The sequence below is a fragment of the Myodes glareolus genome, chromosome 13 (genome assembly GCF_982192425.1).
Source record: "Myodes glareolus chromosome 13, mMyoGla1.1, whole genome shotgun sequence".
Taxonomy (NCBI): Eukaryota; Metazoa; Chordata; class Mammalia; order Rodentia; family Cricetidae; genus Myodes; species Myodes glareolus.
Genome location: NC_142038.1, coordinates 54,980,492 through 55,001,377, shown reverse-complemented (window position 1 = coordinate 55,001,377; position 20,886 = coordinate 54,980,492). Strand labels below are relative to the sequence as shown.

General features: G+C 45.6%; 1 pseudogene; it reads right to left on the bottom strand.

Annotated features, from left to right (window-relative positions):
• Positions 1–11,978: 11,978 nt before the first annotated feature.
• Positions 11,979–12,550, bottom strand: LOC125405721 (large ribosomal subunit protein uL5 pseudogene; annotated as a pseudogene).
• Positions 12,551–20,886: the final 8,336 nt, after the last annotated feature.

Below are 20,886 nucleotides of genomic sequence, written 5' to 3'. Positions count from 1 at the left end.
GTCCCAGCAATGGGGAAAGTAGCCAACACAGTTCCTGAGACTGCAGTTACAACACCAGGGGCTGCTACATGCTGTCCGTTTACTGCTGCCAAATGCTGAGGGATGCAGACACTGCCAAATGCCAGAGCTGTGAGAATTCTCTCCTCCCTGCGACTGCTATCCTGTTTTAAATTTTTAAGAACGTGTGTGTGTGTGTGTGTGTGTGTGTGTGTGAGCGCGCACGCGTGCACATGTATGCATGCACAAGCCAGAAGTTGATGTCAGTTGTCTTTCCTCAGCCACCCCGCCTTTTATTTTTGAGACAGCTGTCTCACTGAACCTGGAGCTCACAAGGCTAGACAGCCCCAGGGATTCAGCTGCTTCTGCCCGGCACCCAACACTGGGGTTATAAGCGTGCACTGCCATGCTCAGCTTTTTAATATAGGCTCTGAGGCTCAAACAGGTCCTCCTGCTGCAGGGTAGGTGCTGTCTTTTGCTGCATTCAGGTTCTTTTCTAAGGAGCGTTGCCTAACTTGAGCTCTCAACGTTTAAGGTTTTATAAACCTTAAACCTTATAAGTTTTTATAGTTTTATCTATTATATTTCATCTTCTGATCTATCATGAGTTAATTGTTTTTCAGTGCCGGGTGTTGAACCCAAGGCATTGGACATGTTAGATAAGTGTTCTATCATTGAGCCATATCTTCAGGTCTTGAGTTACTTACTGTATAGTGGATGGGGTAAAGTCCTATTCCATTCTTATGTGCGTATATCTAGTTGTACCAGTTACGTAAGGTATTCTTTCATTTCAAATTGTATTGGTTCCTTTTTCAAAAAGGAGTTGACTGTGGGTCTCCAGGTTTATTTCTGAACTCTTGATCCTCTCCCACTGATGGAGATGTCTGTGCTAGTACCATACATCTTGGTTACTGAAGTGTGCTGGTTAGTTTTGTATCAGTGTGTAGTAAATTAAAGTCATCTAGGAAGAGGAAACCCAGTTGAAGAATTGCCTCCTTCAGATCGACCTGCGGGCATTTCCACAAGGGATTGCCCTGATTCACGACTGATGTGAGGAGGCCAAGCCCACTGTGAGTGGTGCCTCTCTGGGCAGACAGCCCTGGATTATGTAAGAAAGAAAACTGCGCACGTGACAGGAAGCCCAGCTGGTGAGCAATGAGCCTGCACAGTCTCTGCCGTGTCTGCTTCCAGCTCCTGCTTTGAGTTCCTGCCTCGGCTGTCCTGGATGGTGGACCGGAACCTGTAAGCCAAATAAACCCTTTCCACCCCCGGATTACTTTTGATCAGAGTGCTTATTAAAGCAATAGAAAAGCAGCCTAGGACACATACCCAGGAGGAAGGTGTGGACAAGAGGAAACCCGACTTTCAGCTTTTCAGTTCTGTTTTGCTTGTTCTGAGTCTCATTTAAATACAATTTAGAATCAGATTGTCAGTTTCCACAAAAGACACTATACTGATATGAGTTGCATTAAATCCATAGATGAGTCTGCAGAGTATTGCTGTCCTAATGATATTAAGTTCTTGTGAATGTGGGTGTCTGTTTAATGGGTCTCACAGAATCTTTTTCAACAATGTTTCATGGTTTTCACGCCCAAGTCTTAGTTCTTTCAGTAAGTTTATTTTGCATTTGATTCTCCCCCACTGCCTTGCTCTCTGTGTGTATGCATACAGAAATGCACATGTGTGCTGAGGGGCAGAGAGTATATTATAAAAACACTGGGTGTTTTTATTGCTCTCCGCTTTACTTTTTAATATTTAAAAATTTTACCTTGACAATGTCAGACATGTATAAAATGTATTTTAATCATATCAGCCCTCAGCTCTCTTCAGACCTCTACAACAAATCTCCCTCCCATTTTAATGCCTCCTCTTGTATAACCCATTGGGTTCCATTAGTGCTGCTTGTATGCAAATAAGTGTGGGTAAAAGCGTGGGCAACCTACAGAAGAGCACTCTTCTCTGGCAGCCATCCACTGCCAATAGCTCCTCCTCGGCCCCTCCCCCATCCATGATCTTGTGCGAGGCACTCTGGCTGCTGTGGCGCGGTAACCCTGGCGTGTCCACAAGACAGCATTTCGCAGCACTCCTTCCCATCCTTCAGTGCTTCCCGAGCCTTGCAGAGTGTGTACGTGTGATATAGATGTCCCATTTAGGAGTAAGCACTTAAAGTCCCTGTCTTAGTTACTGTTCTGTTGCTGTGACTCGTATGAAATAAAGCATTTAATTAGGGGCTTACAGTTTCAGAATCCATCATCATCCTGGTGGGGAACTTGACATTCAGGTAGGTGCTGGAGCCGGAGCTGAGAGCTACATCCTGATTTGCAAGCAGAGAATGGAAGAAGAGAAACAGGGCCTGACATGGGCTTTTAAAACCTCAAAGCCTACCCCGCAGTGACACACTTCCTCCAGCAAGGCCATGCTATATGAGCTTTTGGGGGACCGTTCTCATTCAGAACACCACAGTCCCTCATTCTCAATGCATTGGTCAGTCATCAGTCTTTCTATTTACTACTGCCCATTGCGAAAAGCTCTGGCCGCCACTGAAAGCAGCACTAAACTATAATATAACCATATTTACAAGGCACTCTGGCAATTTATACAGTTAGCCAAACAGTAGTAATAGCTCACCCCATAGGGTCTATGACTACCCTTGTCACAGACTTGACCAAGCTTGCCAGGCGTGGATTGCCTCCTGTGGAGCAGGCCTCAGATACAACCAGAAAGTGGCTGGTTTCCTGTTGGAGCACATGGGGCCCATGCCACTGCTCTACTAGTGGCTGCTGGTGCATCTTGCCTGGCAGTCAGTGTTGGAGCATGCAGGGCCCATCAATAGATAAGACCACTGATGACTTTTCCTCCAGTGGTCTGCATAGCATCTCACACTATGAACGCTATCCAGCATTCACCTTAGTTTCTGAGACAGGGTCTCACTGAACATGGAGCTCACAGAGACAGTTAAACTGACCAGGCAGTAAAACCTTTGTATCCTCCTGTCTTTTACCGCTCGAGTGTTGGAATTACAGAAGTATGCTGCTGGTGTGGGAAGTCCTTCTGTATATGTGTTGCTTGTATTGGTTAACGAATAGACCTGTTTCGGTCAGTGGCTTAACAGACTAGAGCTAGGCGGGGAGGGGGGAGAACTAAACTGAATGCTGGGAGAAAGATGGCAGAGTCAATGAGAAGTCAAGCAGCTGCTGCAGGAAACAGACACTGGATAGAACCTTACAAGTAGGCCACAACCATGTGGCAATACACAGATTAATAGAAATGGGTGAATATAAGAGCTAGCCAATAAAAAGCGTGAGCTAGTAGGCCAAGCAATGTTGTAATAATACAGTTTCTGTGTGGTTATTTCAGTTCTGAGCGGCCAGGAATGAATGAGCAACCTTCACCAACAGTATGGTGCCCACTGTCTGAGTGAATCCACATAAGAACTAAAAAGAGTTTAAGAAAAAAAAAGGGGGGAGGGCTTCTAGACCCAAGGAAATGGGAGTCAATTGGAGCTTGTTAGTAGTCACATATTTTTAGATAGGCTCTGCTTGCTGGTGGCAAGCAGAGACTCGGCTCCTTTAAGAGGTTCCTTGACTCAGAGTTAGTAGCTAGAACTACACAGTTTCTGTAAGGGAAGACTTCCTGGTTCATGCTAGTTACACAAACAGTTCTGGCTCTTTTGGGGGGTTGATGCCTGTCACCCACTTTGGGTCCGGATGCTTATGTGTCAGGACAAAAGTAGCCCCGAAAGCCCATGGTTTAGCACTCCCTGCCGGCAGGCAGTGGGATTGGGTCTGCTAGGCATGCACAGACAGGAGAGTATGTCAGATTCCCACCGCCATACACAGATATTTCCAGGCCTCACAGTGCGCTGCATGGCAGATTTAGCTTTTACTCAGATAAAAAGGGTTTATATGCTGCATGGCGCTTCCAGAGTTGAGGTGGTGAGGATAGCTCCCACCCGGCAGTCTCAGAGGCAGTGAACGTGCCTCTGCCACGTTGGACTGGGCGGAGCCAAAAGACAGGGCTGAGTTGGTCCTAGCTACGCCCTCTTAGCGTTAAATAAATAAATAAAAAAAAAGGTGCTACTGGTCGGAGAATAATTACAGATAGGCAATTATAAAGACACTATAAAGACAAAGAAGTTAAAAACTAAAAATAAACAGAACAAACAAAATCAAAGGCACTGTGCACTCGCTGGAGCGTGCTCCAACTCTCAGTGGCCTGCCCCTTAAATGGAGCTGGGTTCTTCCCATCCTGCACTATTGCCAGAAGCCATCAATTGTGGAGAGCTACTCTTCAGCTTCTCGGCCTTACTTTTTAGGAAGCCTCTTCGGTGGCTTCCTGTCTACGCTGTTAATTTGGGGCAAGGGGTCGGGGCTGTCACAGAAGCCTTCCGTGTCCCTCCCTTCCAACTGTGCATCCGCAGTCATCGAGATCCGTTGGTGTTCTGTCTTGCGTGGGTCCGTTGAAGGAAAAGGTCACTCCGAGATGAATTTTAATTTTAGGCTTAGCAAAAGCAGCCAAGTGAGCCAGCTTCTGGTAAACTGGCTGACAGTTGCTTCACAGTCTTTTTATTGTTACATAACTTACACCTTCAGCAAGCGATTTCCACATACCAAAGCCTCTTAGCTGGGGTGGTTTGAAGGAACCATTTGCCTAAGCAGATCTCAGCCATGAGATCTCCTGGTTCGCCAGCTCCTCTCAAACACTAAGTTTTGCAAAGGCTCGGGAAACCTTCAGGAAGAACTTAGATAAGAGTCACTCACTTTAAACAGAAGTTCAAGGCGCTGGCACTCAGAATTCGGTGTCTCCAGTGTCTTCATGGAATCTCTTGCAACAGATATCCCAGCAAAAGCACCCTCCTTGCTCTTCACAGTCAATGGGAGCACAGATCATGGGCCTCCTCATGGTTTCTGGTAACAGCACAAGAACACGGACTCCTGCTGCAGTAGGACCTCAGACCCCGACATGGCCCTTGGGAGCACAGCCTGGATGTCACTGTGCAGGGCGTTCAGATCAGTTTGACCTCCTGTTGGCAGCACAGCTCACAGCCATCGGTATGGCCGCAGGTGGTAGCGCCTACTGCAGACATCTATCTGCACGGCCTTTGCAGGAATCTTGGATCCTGGGCTGGGTATAGGCCTTGGCAGCAGGCTCTCCCACCTGCTGAAGTTTTTACTCTTTTATCTGCCTTTAATCTCAGCCTTGAGGCAGGTGGGTCTCTGAATTCAAGGCCAGTTTGGTCTACCTAGAGAGTTCCAGTACAGCCAGGGCTACACAGAGACTCAGTCTCAAAAACAAAGAATAGAGCCAGAGGTAGTGGCACTGGCTTTAATCCCAGCACTCGGGGAGGCAGAGGCAGGTGGATCTCTGAGTCAGAGGCCAGCCTGGTTTACAGAGTGAGTTCCAGTATAGCCAGAGCTAACAAAACAAAAACCAAAGAATAGATTGGCTAATGGAGTGAATACAAAATAAAACAAGCATTTCTGAAATAGCCAAAATTTACATATTTTAATAAGGTTGACTATATAGTTACCCCTATATTGCTAGTTCTTTGTTTTCTATGAACTCTTATATTTAAATGATTAGAAATGGGACTTTGGAATAAGTCACTGTAGTCTTATCTCTGAAGAGTTCAAGAATAAGAATATAGAGATGTAGATTCCAGAAATAAGAATGTAGAAATAAAGAAATACAAAGTTGTAAGCCTAGGAGAATGAGAGCAGGCTGTCAGCAGCTTTCTCAGCAGCTTAAGGATAACTGTTAACAGTGGGTTACTCTACAAACCATAGCTCTGTCTGCAAGGTTGAAGCATCCAGCATCCCTCTGCAAACTGAGGGTCAGCTTTTAGAAAACTCCCTGGCCACTCATGACCAAAAACTGATAGTTAACTTTTGTTTTTTGGTTTTGGTTTTTTTTTTTTTTTCGAGACAGAGTTTCTCTGTAGCTTTGGAGCCTGTCCTGGAACTAGCTCTTGTAGACCAGGCTGGCCTAGAACTCTTCTGCCTCTGCTTCCCAAGTGCTGGGATTAAAGGTGTGCGCCACCTTTTGTTCATTCCTAGTACTTGCTTCCTGCTATAAAAAGGGGAGTTCCGAAACAGGCCATTGCCACAGCCTTACAAGTCCTTCTCTGGCTGTGGTCTCAGCTAGCTGATAAGCTTTTTGTGCCCCATGGAGATTTATTTATTTATTTAGTTAGTTAGTTTTTATTTTTTTCCTGGAATAAAGTTTGCTTCTGGTTTAAGCTCAGTGGTGGTGGCACACATCTTTAATCCCAGCACTCAGGAGACAGAGGTGGGTGGACCTCTATGAATTTAGAGGCTAGCCTGGTGTACAGAGCGAGTTCCAAGACAGGCTCCAAAGCTACACAGAGAAACACTGTCTTGAAAAACTAAACAAAACAAAACAAACAACTACAACAACAAAGAAAACAAAACAACCCCTCCCCCCGAAGTCTAGGAAAATATAGTCAGGTGGTGGTGACTCTTTAATCCTAGCACTCAGGGATGCAGAGGCAGGCAGATTTTTGTGAGTTCGAGGCCAGCCTGGTCTACAGAGTGAGTTTCAGGACAGCTGAAGATACACAGAGAAACCCTGTCTCAAACAAACGAACAAACAAACAAAAGCATGACTGTCGTTATTAGAAATAGATGTCTCTTGTATTCTTTGGCTAAGAAGAGTTAACCCTTTTACTTTGTATATCTCCGGATGGAGTAAATGGAGTTAAAGTTTAAGCTAGATTATTTTTGTTTTATCTAAATTATACTAAATAATGAGAATATATGTATGTATTTATAAAGACAAAAAACTTGAATCTTTCAAACATTAGTTTTGAGTAAGTTGGGGGTTTAGGGTAAGCAGAGTAACAACAAGTGAAAGGAGATAGTATTTTTATTTGTAGCTTCATTAAAATCAAGACAAGTAATATTTTATCATTTAGCAATATGCCAGGTAGAATATTAGATATAAATAATTTTTAAAATCTAATTACAAAAATATTTAAGAAACGCAAAAAGTAAGAGAAATATTTAGTTCTTCGGGCACTCAGTTGTCAGTGGTGTTGAAGGTCAGCACATCTAGCATTTTCGATGTCCATATGGGGCTGTGCTCTCAGATGGCAGGAGAAAGTTCCTGCCTCCAAGTGAGTTAGAAGTACTTGGATACAGTCCTGATCGTTAATCAGAATGGAGTCTTTGATGTGATGTCTTCTCTCTCTCTCTCTGTCTCTGTCTCTCTCTCTCTCTCTCTCAATAGAATCATCTGGGGTTTTTTTATTTTGTTGTTGTTTGTTTGTCCATTTGTTTTTAATCCTTTGAGGAAGACTGTAACTGATTTTGAATTTTAGTTATCAAAGTTAAGTCTTGGGGCTGGAGAGATGACTCAGTGGTTAAGAATATTGGATGCTTTCCCAGAGGACCCAGGTTCAATTCCCAGCACCCATATGACAGCTCACAACTCTAACACCAGTTCCAGGGGATCCAGCAACCTCTTGTGGCCTCCACAAGCACCAGGCACAGACATGGTACACAGACATACATGACGGCAAAAAACCTGACATGTAAAATAAAATAATTTCTAAAGATCTAAGTCTGGTACAATATGATGCATTGTTTATCTAATAGACCCAGTTTCACAAACATTTAAATTTTTATTAAAACAAGTTTACAATCACTATGTAATTTAGTAGGAATATCCTAAGTAGACATCACTCTCCAAAATCTCCAAACAAATTTTGTTTTATGGTTAAAGAAAATAAAGACTATCCAAACAGCAAAGGCTTTATTCAATGGTAGACATAAAAAACTAAAATTTAAACAGGTTTTAAATATACATTTAGACAGAGGATACTAAAATTGAATCAATACTTAGGAAAATACTGTTGTAGAAAATCAAACAATTACATCTTAGGGTAGTGAATTAACCTTTAAGATTTTATAACTTTAAATTATTTTAACCTAATTACAACCATATTCATTTTAAAACATTTTACAACATACTTTAATCTTAACATTATTATCATTACTACAAAATTTAGAGAGAACAATTTAATGAGATAATTTTTAATGCGTATTGGTGTTTTACCTTGATTGGCAGGTCCCCTGGGACTGGAATTACAGACAGTTGTGAATGGCTGTGTGGGTGCTGGAAATTGAACCTGGGTCCTCTGGAAGAGCAGTCAGTGCTCTTAACCACTAAGACATCTTTCCAGTATTTAATAAGGTAATTTTAAAAGAAAATCTAAAATTCAGAAAACGTATGCTATCTGAGTTATCCACCGGTTATAAACATAGGTAAAGCACATTAATGCTTCCCCGTCCCATCCCCCCCCACCCACAGGCTTCTCTGTGTGACAGCCCTGTGGCTGTCCTGGAGTTCGCTCTGTAGACTAGACTGACCTCGAACTCACAGAGATCTGCCTGCCTATGCTTCCTGAGCGCTGAGTGCTGCGTTTAAAGGTGTGTGCCATCACCACCTGGCATGGTTCATTTTCTTAACCAAAGTTAAATTTACTGCTTGTTAAAGATTTAACCTCCTGCCCTCTGGTTCCTACAGTCTTTCACCCCGTCTTTTACAATGCTCCTGAGCTTTGGGGAGGTAGTATGATCTCGACATCCTATTTGTTGCTGAGCACCCCGCAGACACTCATTCCCGGCACTTCCACCGGTTGTGAGTTTCCGCACTAGCCACGGTTATGTAATGGAACTTCTCTGATGAGGTTTGTGAGCTGTGCTAATCTATAGGTAAGAGATAGGAATCTAGACAACAGTTTGCTACTACATCCATTAGTAGTAGCTTCACCCCTCGGGCCCAGGAGCTCCCACCGCGGGTTCCTGACCAGATTTACAGTACCAGGGAACCTCTCTCTCTCTCTCTCTCTCTCTCTCTCTCTCTCTCTCTCTCTTCTTCCCTCCCCCCTCTCCCTCTCTTCTTTTTCTTCTTCTTCCTCTCTCTCTCTCTCTCTCTCTCTCTCTTTCTCTCTTATAGGATTCAGAGAGATAGCTCATTGGGTAAAGTGTTTGCCATATAAGGATCTCCTCATTTCCCCAAGACTCTGTTTTTTTAATTTTTATCTGATTGAATATTGAGGTTATTTTTATTTGATATTAATTTGGTGGCTCCAGTTGGCTTTATTTGCCCAGATTTCTATTCCATTATTTCACCTTTTCCGTTTCATGGGATAATTTACTTAATTATCTCTTACCCCCTCCCACTTTCTCTAATTTCTTGCACTTTGTTTGTTTAGAAATACTGAGTTGCTGCAGGAAATTTCTCATTATGCTTCTGATGTCAACCCTATGTATTAGTGAGGGTTCTCTAGAAGAACTGAACTGACAGGATGAATGTGTATCACCAGGGACTTTATTAGACTGTCTTCCGTAAGGATTCGGCCATAGCCACCCGTAGCTACAAACACTGAGCGTCAGGAAGCTGCTCCATCTATGAGGTGGGGCCCTCAGCAGTCCCAGTCTGGCACTGAGGGCCTGGAAGGTCCCTGGAGAGCCTCTGGCCTTCAGTCCACATTGGAAGGTCGCTGAAAGAAGGTGGGCACAGAAATGTAGTACAGACGAGATGAACTTGCCAGAACGAAGACAAGCAGGCAAGGCCTTCTTCAGCCTCCTTGTATTTCGGCAGCCACTGGAGGGCGCCACCCACATTTAGCTGCTTCTTTCCACTTCCGATAATCTGATCAAGAAAAATCACTGCCGGGAGTGCCCAGTGCCTGGTGGAATCAGGGTAGGAACCGAAGCAGAGGCCACGGAAGAGTGCTGCTTACTCAGTGAGGGATATTGAGTACCAACCTCAATTCCCTCTCAGGGTTCAGAGAGCGCACTATGGCAAGCATGGACCCTAGAAAAACATGAGGGTGAAATGAATTCTCCACCATGTACTTTTCCACATCAGTTTCTTTATTGTTCTGCCTCTTATCCTAATTCTCCTGTCCTATCTCTGGTTCTTCCTAGCTGATTCTTGTTCTTCTTTCTTCTTCTTTCTTCTTCTTCTTCTTCTTCTTCTTCTTCTTCTTCTTCTTCTTCTTCTTCTTCTTCTTCTTCTTCTTCTTCTTCTTCCCCCCCCTCCTTCTTCTCCTTCTTCTCCTTCTCCTCCTTCTCCTCTTCCTCCTCCTCCTCCTTCTTCCCTAAACACTCTTTTTGAAGCAATAAAGAAATTGCAGAAGTTGTTTCTCATTGGTCAAGAGCACATTCCTAGGGTAAGTTAGGGAGCTGAGTCATTGCCGTGGCAATATAAGGTGCCAAGCCCATAGGAACAAGAGCATGACCAGACAGGGTGGGTAACAGGGCCCAATGACAACTTTGAGACACAAATCCATTGTTACCAGACTGGCAAGTGAAGAACTGTCATGACCTTCCTAGGGTGCTCTGCACAGCAGCCTGGCCAGACATCTGTGACTCTGGCCTTGTGCAAGTTCAAGATTTTAAACTTATAATCTCTTTACAAAAAGCCTTTAGTCTAGTTTGAACTTGCTTTGAGGTGAAAGTGAGCTAATTATGTGCAGTTAGTCTGAGCAAAATGACAAAACAGATTTATGTATCCACAATCCGTGTGGGACAAATAAATCCATTTATGAAACATGTATATAGTCTATATATCAGAATTATACAGCCAAATGAAAAGTCATCTTCCTGACCACCCACAGAAATATGTGTGCCCAGTAGATGGAATATTTTCCTTAGATAAACAACATAAGCAGTGGGAATACAGCCAAAACTATTCTTAAGGAAGAAATAAAGTTCTCAGGGGAGAAATGAAGTGACTCATGAGAAAAATTACAGACAGGAGCAACTGGTTTTCACAGCCAGTGACCCCACGGCCTTTCCAGGTGGGGCTCCCTATCAGAGAGTCACTCATCTGGTAGGTCGGCCTGTTGGACACTAGATGTCACCTGCTGTGTCTCTCATGATCGCTGACACTTATTGTCTTGCTCTCATGGTTACCCCCCTCCCAGGGCCACCAGCCCAGGAGTGGCATTATCCACAATCGGCTGGACTGACCCCCCCACCAATCAATCATTGATCAAGAAAATGTCCCCCAACCCAGACTTGTCTGCAGGCCAATCTGATGGAATTTTCTCAGTGACGGTTCTCTTTCCCCAGGAGATGGTCTGTGTCAATCTAGCAAGAAACAAACAAACAAATAACAAACAAAATAAAACAAAAAAACCCTAGCCTACTTCTATCAGTAGCTTTTCAGTTTCCTCTTTGGCAGCTGGGGCCACAGTCCGTTGAACATCTACACCCTGATTCCATGGCAAAGGAGAAGAAAGGTTACAGACGAAATCATGGCTGCTGGTCAGTTATGCTATGATTCACTGCATGGGGGAGAAAAGTATCTCAGAGATGCAGTGTTGCTGCTCCTTAAGATGAAAGAAGGGCTGTGTTGGAAGGGATATGAGGGACTTCCAGAATCAGAAAGAAGCTGTGGGAACAGATTCGTCCTTGGGGAAGACAGCCAGTGACACTGCACTGCACAGCATCAGGCCTGGGAGCAAATGAAGTCGTGCCGTCTTCAGAGGCTGAGTTGTTCAGAGGTTGTTGCTGTGTGTGTAAGAGAGAACTCACAGAGCTGGTTGGGAAGTCAGCTCAGCCTCTAAAGCCTGTGTGAACCAGGACTTGTATGTGATCCCCAGAACCCACATTAAAAAGAATCATGTGTAAGAGCACATGCTTATAATCCCAGTGCTGGGGAGGAGAAGCTGGAAAATCCCTGGGACGAACTGGATAGCCACACAAGCCCAATGGGAAGATGCAGCAGTGAGAAGCCCTGTCTCAAGAAACCAAAATGCACAATGTCCCCAGGCCTCCACATGTACATAAACCTACAGCACACAAGTGCCCTGCAAACACACACACACACACCCCAAAACTAACACACCGTCCAAATGGTTGACCCTCAGTTCTTTCTTTTCTGTGCACTCATGCATGCATTTGAAACGACACTAAACCTTTATTCATCTTTTCCTGGTGTTGTTTTTTTTTCCTGAGAAAAATTTTATTGGCCTTTTGGATAAAATTTATTTGCCAGGAAGGATGATCCCATCATACTTCTGCTGGAACCAGCGCATGGCTTCCTCTTTGCTGATTCTGTGTTTGGCCCCAGTGCAGCCTGTCCTGCGCTTCTTGTCTGCGATGCTGAAACCTGGCCTACCCAGCATCACATAGAAGTCCAGGCCATAGATCCCAATGCTTGGGTCATATTTGATGCCCAGGTCAATGTGTTCTTGAATCCCAAAGCCGAAGTTCCCAGTATCTGAGAAGCTATTTTTCCATAACTCAGACTCCCGCACCTTCAGGCCTTTCTCCAGAATTTCTTCTGCCTTGGCTCCACAGACAGTGCAGTGAAGAGCAATCTTTTCATTTCTCCTGATGCTGAAGAACCTGATGGTGCACCTAGCTTTGGAAAAGACAGGTGTCTGGCCTGTGAGCTGCTCTAACACCTTGACTGCCGGGGTCAGCCTGTCCCCGCTCACCCCAACACAGATACTGAGGCAGAGCTTGTGGGTACGAAGTTCCCGCATGGGGTTCTCCTTTTCACCCTGATCTTGCGACAGGATGGAGGACAGGAAGAGACAGCCTTTCCTGGTGTTTTGAAACAGAAAGAATGCCGGGCAGTGGTGGCGCATGCCTTTAATCCCAGCACTTGGGAGGCAGAGGCAGGTGGATCTCTGTGAGTTCGAGGCCAACCTGGTCTACAGAGTGAGTTCCAGGATAGGCACCAAAGCTACAGAGAAACCCTGTCTCGAAAAAAACCAAAAAGAAAAGAAAAGAAAAGAAAGAAACAGAAAGATTTGCATGCCTCTGTCCCCCAGAGCCTTCTTTTAGAAAGAGTTACCGTGCCTTGGACCTCTCCATTGCGCTCCTTCCCATTTGCCAGTGTGTGCTGAGGGAGCACGTAGGTTGAAGAGAACACTTCCTCCCCACCTTTTGAGGGCAGACACAAATTTGGGAAGGAGCTCAGGGTGAGGATGATGGTGGGCCCCAGGATCAGTGTGTCGCAGAGGAGGAACTGTCTTAGTCATCCCAATGTTTTGTTTTATGCAGGCTCTGCCTGGTGATTTAGCTCCTACACAATTAAATCCTCTCAGGAGACCCCTCTCCCCCGCATGGTTTATCTCAGACTCTGGGGACCAGCAGGGTTTTGTAGTTTGGGGGTACAACACTGCAGAAAGATAAGGTTGGCCATCACTACCCCACAGTGTCCCACTGTGGGTCCTCCCCAGGGACCATTTAGATGTCAGTCATGTGCTAGGTGGTTATGTTAATGTCCCCACACACAGACATTTCAATTGCATGCATAGTAAAAGCCTAGCATTACTGCGGCGCTCACACAAGCCTTTCTGGTTCCCTCATGCTGAGTCACAGACATCGTACGTGGGATTGGGGTGGAAATGACAGTGGGCTAACGTTAGAATGGCACCCCACTCCCGCTCCTCAGGGGACCCTAGGATGTTTAAAATTGATTTCTGTGTCAGAAAATATGGCCAGAACAAAGCCATGTTCAGGGTGTGTATTTGTGTGTGTGCGTGTGTATGTGTGTGCATGTGTGTGGTATAGGCATGAGGATGTGCAGATGCACAGGTCCATGTAGGCACATATGGAGACCGTCTTCTATTGCTGTCTGCCTTGCTGTTTTGAGGGTCTCTCACTAAATTGGTAGCTTCATTAATAGTGGGTTGGCTGGCAAGCTCTCAAGATTCGCCTGCCTCTGCTTCCCCCAGACTCTGGAGTGCCTGGCTTTTGCTGTGGGCGCTGGGGGTTGGACTCAGGTCCCTGTGTGCAGAGGAAATGCTCTTCCCCCAAGCTATCATCTCCCAGCCCCCAAACAAGGACGGCAACGAAGAAAACAGCAACATACGATGTTTCAGTGGAGAGAAAAAACATCTTCCTCCAGGGACTGGGTGTAGTTTTCGTAAGTGGGTGACTCCAGAGAGGTTGGGGTCCCCTGAGCAAACACGGCTTTCACGAACCTGCCTGGGGAGCCATAGCAGGAGTGTTCGCGGTTCAGCAAAGAGGGACAGTGTTTGCTGGTACCGATGACCCAGGCGAACCGAACGTACCACGTTAAAGGCACAGGTGTCTAACCAGACCCTTTCACTGAGACTCACACACAGGCTTGGGGATCCAAGGTTGATCTCACATCAGATTCATACAATCCTCTCACGTTCCAGTAGTTTCTAGAATGACTCAGAGCTTATCTGAGTACAATACTCCAGAACCCAGCCCTATGTAAAGACACGCAACAGAACCCGAAAAGAGACGCAATAGGGATAGATTGTGGTCTTTGCTCGAACCCACGACACACATATCAAAAAATATTTATCCGTTGAACACCGACTGCATACTGTCCGTCTGTTAAACTTGATTTTCTGTGTCCCAGGTTGTGGGACAGGTCAGGCAGGGAGGGAGGAAGGTGTGGGTGGGCACTGGCTCATTACTCCCTTCCACCGCTAGATGGGGCTGCTCCTCAGCGGCCCTAGGTGTCCAAGGAGCAGGCTCCTGCTGTTAGGAGAGCTAGCTCCTGCTGCCTGGAAGCTACTGAACCGTGTCTAGTATCTGCTGCCACGCACAGGACACCGGCTCAAACAGAGTCTCGTGGACATGTGGTGCAGGCGGGAGGACAACCTAGTGTTGTCCACTACTTTATTCTTTTTTTTCTTACATTTTATTTAATTATTTTTTTCATACGCTATATTTTGATATTTTCCCCTCTCCAAAAGTCCCAAACCAACCAACCAACACCAACAAAAAGAAAATAAAAACAAATGGCAAACCAATAAGACAAAAAAAAAAGGTCATCCCCCCCCAAACCCTGTAAAACAACAAAAATATATGAAATTCTTTTTGTTCTGGCCAACTACTGCCAAGCATGGGACTGCCCTAGAGTGTGGTTGATACGCCTAGTGACGCTCCACTGGGGAAGCTTCTCTCCCCTTGCCCAGCAGGCATCAGCTGCAGAGCGTCTTGGTAAGGGGTGGAACTTTGTGTACCCTTCTCAGGGCTGGGATTTTGTCTGGCTTAAACTGTGCAGGCCTTGAGATGTTTATTCTTTTTTATCCTCTCTCCTCTTTCTTTTGGCAGCCCTGACTGGCCTGAACATACCATGTAGACTGTGCTGGCCTCAAATCCACAGACACCTGTCTGTCTGCTTCTCCTTCCTCAGTGCTGGGATTAAAGGCATGGGCCACCATACCCAGCATGGTCTACCTTGTTTTTTTGGTGGGGTGGGGGGATAGGTCTCTCATTAGCCTGGAACTTGCTTATTATGCTAGGCTAGCTAGCCAGTGCCTCAAGGACTTGCTTATTACTACCTGCCCAGATCTGGAATTACAAGCATGTACCATCATTGTCAATTTATTCATTTCTGACCGCGGTTTAAGTGTTTATCCTTATATGCACAGATAAGTGTAGCTCTCACCCATCATCAAGAAATCTTCCTTTGACAGCAGAGAACACTGCAGAAATGCACCGCTGGGAAAAATGCAGAGAACAATTGGCTGCGTGGATCCTAACATCTACAGCACAACCCCTACATCTAACACTCGAGGAACATCAGAGGAACGTGGCAGGGGGACCGGGCCCATCCATATGCTTTGAGCTAGTGTCCTCTATATATGACAGGGAGCTCTACCCATCAAATCTTAGCAGTACGGTCACCTAAAAAAAGTCCTGCACAATGACAACACCAGTTGACACGCCAATGCGGAAAGGGGACTCTCATGGGGTCCCAGACCTAGATAGAGAGCTACAAGTAATGACGGCTCCTGACAGAGAATCAGTCTTGACCAGGGAGGAGCCCACTGAGAGGTTATCTAGTCCCAAGTAGTCAGCCCTAAAAATCTACACACATGAGCAACACAAACGGACTCAGCAGCTCACATATATAACAATAACAAAGAAGAGGTTATGGATTTAAGAGGCTGGGAGAACAGATGGGGTTGGAGAAGGGAGAGGTGGAGATGATGCAAATGCGATACTCAAGAATGATTTCTCAAAAAACAAAAGAAAAATGTAAAAAGTGAAGTATGTATGATGTGTGTTTGAGTGTGGGCAACTTTTGGAAGTTGGTTTGCTCTTTCTACTGTGGGTTCTGAGGAGCCTAACTCAGGTTGTTGGGCTTGTGCGGCAAGCCTTTTACCTGCTAGCCACCTTGCTAGCCCAGCGCACAGTTCTGTAAACTATGGTTCTCGGGGAGGAGACTCGGGTTCTCAAGCTTGTCCAGAGAGTATCTTACCAACTGAGTCACCGCCCCAGCGCTCATGGTGACATTCTGAGTGCTCAGAAGTCAGAGCCTGGTGAGTGGCCCAGGAGGACGCCGGAGCCCAGTTTGCCCCGTGTAGGACTGTGGGGGTCAGGCTTTTTTTCTTCCTATAAACTTCATTTTGAAAAAAATTGAAGCCCACTGAAAAGTGACAGAATATACACCGAGTGCAGGTCTGTAGCTCACTGCCACTAGCATCTAACTGCATCTGCCTAGGGCTTTCTTCATGTGCTGTGAACCCACGAGGCTGTGAATGAATATTCATGAGCACTCAAGTGTGTGGGTGTGGGTGAGAGTACATATATATATATATATGTATATAAGTAGTATACTAGGTATAAGTAGTGTACTAGAGAGTCTACATATATGCTAGCTTGTGTGTGTGTGTGTGTGTGTGTGAGAGAGAGAGAGAGAGAGAGAGAGAGAGAGAGAGAGAGAGAGAACTACTTAAGAATCACTTTCAGCTGGGTGGTGCACGCCTTTAATCCCAGCATTTGGGAGGTAGAGGCAGGTGGATCTCTTTGAGTTCAAGACCAGTCTGTTCTACAAAGGGAGTTCCAGGACATCCAGCATCACACAGAGAAATCCTGTCTCCAACAACAACAACAACAACAACAACAACAACAAATCCCCTCTCCCCCGAAAAACCCCTTTCAGGGTTGAAGAAGTAGCTCCATCGGTGGGTTTAATCCTTTCACCCCCCTCTCCTCCCACACACACAAAAAGAGGTAGTGCACACTTTTAATTCTAGTGTGAGGCAGGAGAGATGGGGGATCTCTGGGGCTTGCTGGCCAGCCAACCTAACTTAGTTGGTGTAAAGGCCAAGAAACTAGCTCTCAACCCCTACCCAGAGTTCCAAAGGAGAAACGCTTCTCTGGAGTGGGGATCGAAAGATTTCTATAATAACTTCACACAGTACCCAAGGGTCATTTTATTTCCTCTTTAATTCTAATTCTCTTGTCCTAATGGTCTATAATTTCTTAGCTCTAATTTTCTGTCTCAATTCTAACATCCCTATTTCTTTTATGTTGTACATTCTTCCACTTTTTTTCTTCTTCTGTTACAAATTCCCAAGCATACATATCCATTCATTAGCAGCTTGTTAGTAATTAAAAAAAAACACAAGGAAAATTCTCAGGGACAGAGCCATGTTTTGAAGATGCATAGCAAAACTTAACAGCTAGTTTGTAGCCAAGGTCAGCTGCAGCTGTGTGTGGTGGTGGGGGGGAGGGTCCTGGCCATCTCCAGGTTACAAAGGGAGAAAACTAAACAATTGAGAGATCTAAGGCAAAAAATATTGCACTATTTTACATTTCTCAAGTGTGATTAATAATATCAGGACACGGTTAGTCAGCTAAGAGCCTTTTTTATCACCTGAATCTCAGGACCTAAGCAGAAACAGTCTACTGAACCTAAAATCCTGTGTGAAAAACTACTGCATTGTGTTAATTGCTATTAGTAATCAGATCAGAGAGGTGCTGATGAAGGCAGTTTAGGAAAATGTAGGTGCTATTGATCTCTTGAAGGACTATGATGTAACAGGGACAGACACCTGCAATGGCGCCCTAATTCATCACAAATCCTCTGAGGGGCTTACATCCTACAAGGCCAGACACCTGCAATTTCATAAGTAAAATCTGTGAAAGTTCTGTATGTGATCTGTGTAGAGATAGTTTATTTATGTTTTAATAAATAAAGCCTGCCTAAAGATCAGAAGGGCAAAACTAAGCCACTAGAGGTCAGTCAGTGGTGGCACACACCTTTAGTCCCAGGGTTTGGGAGGCAGAGGTAGACGGATCTCTGAGAGTTCAAGGCCACCCTGGGACACACAAGACCAAAGAGGAAACAAACCCAGGTGCTGGTGGTTCACACCTTTAATCCCAGTACTAGGGAGTCACATGTCTTTAATCCCAGCACTAGAAGGAATCTAACAAGAGAGGAGAGAAAGGCTCAGTCTGCTTAGTCTGCAGTCGCCCAGTCTTGGTAGAGGGAAGACTTCTCTAGCGTCTGGCTGCTTTGCTTTTCTGGTTTTCAGGTTGAACTCTAATTTCTGACTCTGGATTTTTATTATTAGTGCTACAGATCTGTCCAGAAGGACACATGTCTGGCCAACTTGCTCTGTTAGTAAGGCTAATGATAGAGAGCAGGCTTCTAAGTTTCTCTTCATAATATGGAGAACATAGTCACCTTCCTGGCCATCCACAGATAAATGTATGTGCCCATAAGACTGAGATGTAATCATGAGATTGCATGTGCATATTACATGAAAATGCGTGGTCATGGGAGATATCATAGCTGAATTACAGATGAAATCAACAGAGGCAGTGGTGCTGCTGGCCTTGATGGGCAGGGTTCCTCCATCCGAGAACAATTTTTCTGGTGGATTGACGTCTGAATTATCAATTGCTATAGGCTGTAATTGTGTCATGGTCTGCAATAACTCATGGCAAATGGTCCTGACAAACTGATGAGCCCAGGCCGGTCAGAGACCCTGTCCCAAAATACAGTGGGTACAAGTGACATGAAAGCCTGACCATCTAAGCTCAGTTTCTGAAACCAGTGGGAAAAGGTGGATGTTGGGCACCTGGAAGCCCAGCTCTCCTACGGTGAGATGGGAGGTGACCACGTAACCCCAGCTCTCCTATGGCGAGGTGGGAGTTGACCACGTGACCCCAGCTCTCCCATAATGAGATGGGAGGTGACCACGTAACCCCAGCTCTCCTATGGCGAGGTGGGAGTTGACCACGTGACCCCAGCTCTCCCATAATGAGATGGGAGGTGACCACGTAACCCCAGCTCTCCTATGGCGAGGTGGGAGTTGACCACGTGACCCCAGCTCTCCCATAATGAGATGGGAGGTGACCACGTAACCCCAGCTCTCCTATGGCGAGGTGGGAGTTGACCACGTGACCCCAGCTCTCCCATAATGAGATGGGAGGTGACCACGTAACCCCAGCTCTCCTATGGCGAGGTGGGAGTTGACCACGTAACCCCAGCTCTCCTATGGCGAGGTGGGAGTTGACCACGTGACCCCAGCTCTCCCATAATGAGATGGGAGGTGACCACGTAACCCCAGCTCTCCTATGGCGAGGTGGGAGTTGACCACGTGACCCCAGCTCTCCCATAATGAGATGGGAGGTGACCACGTAACCCCAGCTCTCCTATGGCGAGGTGGGAGTTGACCACGTAACCCCAGCTCTCCTATGGCGAGGTGGGAGTTGACCACGTGACCCCAGCTCTCCCATAATGAGATGGGAGGTGACCACGTAACCCCAGCTCTCCTACGGTGGGGTGGGAGGTGACCGCATAACCCCAGCTCTCCTATGGTGAGATGGGAGGTGGCCACATAACCCCAGCTCTCCCACGGTGAGATGAGAGGTGACCATGTGACCCCAGCTCTCCTATGGTGGGGTGGGAGGTGACCGCATAACCCCAGCTCTCCCATGGTGAGGTGGGAGGTGGAGACAGAATCACCTGGACGTTCTCAGGCCAGCTGTCCTGGAGGACGCAGCACAGGGGCAGAAACAAGACAGATCCTTCCACGCAAGCAGCAGAGGGGCAGCAATCCCCATAAGCTGTCCTCTGACCTCTGCACATGTGTATGGCATTCACATACACACACACACACACACACACATACACACACACACACACGACAACAAAGACAAATCAAGAAGAGAAAGACACAAGGTGGACAGCTCCTGAGGAATGACACAGGAGGTTGACCTCTGACCTCCACATTCACGCGACTCCTTTACAAGTTCACTGTGTGCACCAAGAATCACCTGCAGACAATGTGTTACTTCCCCTGCGAGCTTCAGACACGTCTCTTACACTGCACTTTTTTGGGGGAGGGGTGTTATTTGTTACTGAAAATAGATTTTAAAAAAATACAGTGCATTCTGATTACGCTTTCCCATCTCCCAAGCCTCCCGGATTCTTTCTATTCCCTACCCACCCAAATCTACACCCTTTCCTTTTGTGTCTCATTAGGATACAAATGGGAATCTTAAAAATAATAATAAAATAAAATAAACAGAATAGGGCAAAAACAAAGAAACAAACAGAAGAAAAAGAGCCCCCAAAAGCTCAGGAAATACATGTATATGCACATATACATATATATACATATGTATATATATATATACACACAGATATATATATACAGAAACACACATTTGCACACACAGAATTCCCTTAACAAAACAAAACCAGAAGCCACAATATATACAATTAGGACCTGCAAGATTAAACAAACAAACAAACAAACAAACCAAACAGACAATGTAATAAAGCATTATGGGAAATGCCATTGCGTTCATTTGTGTTGGCCACCTACTGCCGAGCATGGGCCTGGCCGTGGGAGTGGTTTGTGTACACCCAATGAGCTCTGTTGGAGAAAGCTAATTTTCCATTTGTGAGTTACCAATCGGAGATAGCTTCTGGGTTAGGGATGGGGGCATGTGTCTGCTTCCCTTCTCTGTTCTGGAACCCCATCTGGGCTTAGACCTGAGCCGGCCTTCTGCATGATGCCCCAGTCTCTGAGAGTTTATATGTATCCTGCTGTGTTTAGAAGGCCTTGTTTCTTTGGCTGCCTTCATTTCGTCTCGCATTTACAATCTT